Consider the following 802-nt stretch of genomic DNA (forward strand, 5'->3'; position numbering starts at 1 on the left):
GTCTCGGTCCTTCTACTTCACATTTGAGAATATTTCTTGTAGATTGCTTAGCTTGTTGGAAGAAACATCACTTGCGTGCTTCCCGGAGGAACTCTACAGCCATGCTGATGCAAGTTTTAGCAAACCCTAGGGAATCTCGATGGAGATGGAGGTCGACCATGCCATTCATTCATGACACCAAATGAGGGCATATTAATTTCTTCTGGTGTGCTTAACCTTGATAAGAAGGTGTCTACACGCATGCATTCTTGTTCTTGAGCTGGTAGTGCAAGGGGTGGTCTTCATCATCCAACTCATTGCTACATTCTCTACCATTTCATGTCTAACTTTCTTTCCATCTGTTAGTAAAGTTGGATATATGAATAGATAATAGGATTTTACAGGAATAAGGTAGAGATAAATACATCCAAAATATTAATATGATGATGATGTATCCAAACCGCTTATCATGAGGATTTAATACCTTATCCAATATATTATATGAAGGTATCGGCTATCTTAGAGGGTAAAATATTATGGGATCAGCATAAGATCTTGCAATCAAACATCCTCTTCACCGCTTATCTTTAGAAAGAGAAAAAATGTATAGGTAGATTGGTGGTCTCTCCTTTAACTAAAGGTCTCCATCTTAGTAGTGTATGGCCACAACTCCAATTCCTTCCTTCTATCTATTAGCAGCTATAAGGAGAAGGCATACATAGTTTACATGGATGCACTTTTAGCTTCAAGTCATAGAAAATGTTGTGTTTTGAATTTACTGTATAAAGACAACCGTTACAAGCAATATAATATAATGTTACTA

Source organism: Musa acuminata, chromosome BXJ3-6 (assembly GCF_036884655.1).
Source record: "Musa acuminata AAA Group cultivar baxijiao chromosome BXJ3-6, Cavendish_Baxijiao_AAA, whole genome shotgun sequence".
Lineage (NCBI taxonomy): Eukaryota > Viridiplantae > Streptophyta > Magnoliopsida > Zingiberales > Musaceae > Musa > Musa acuminata.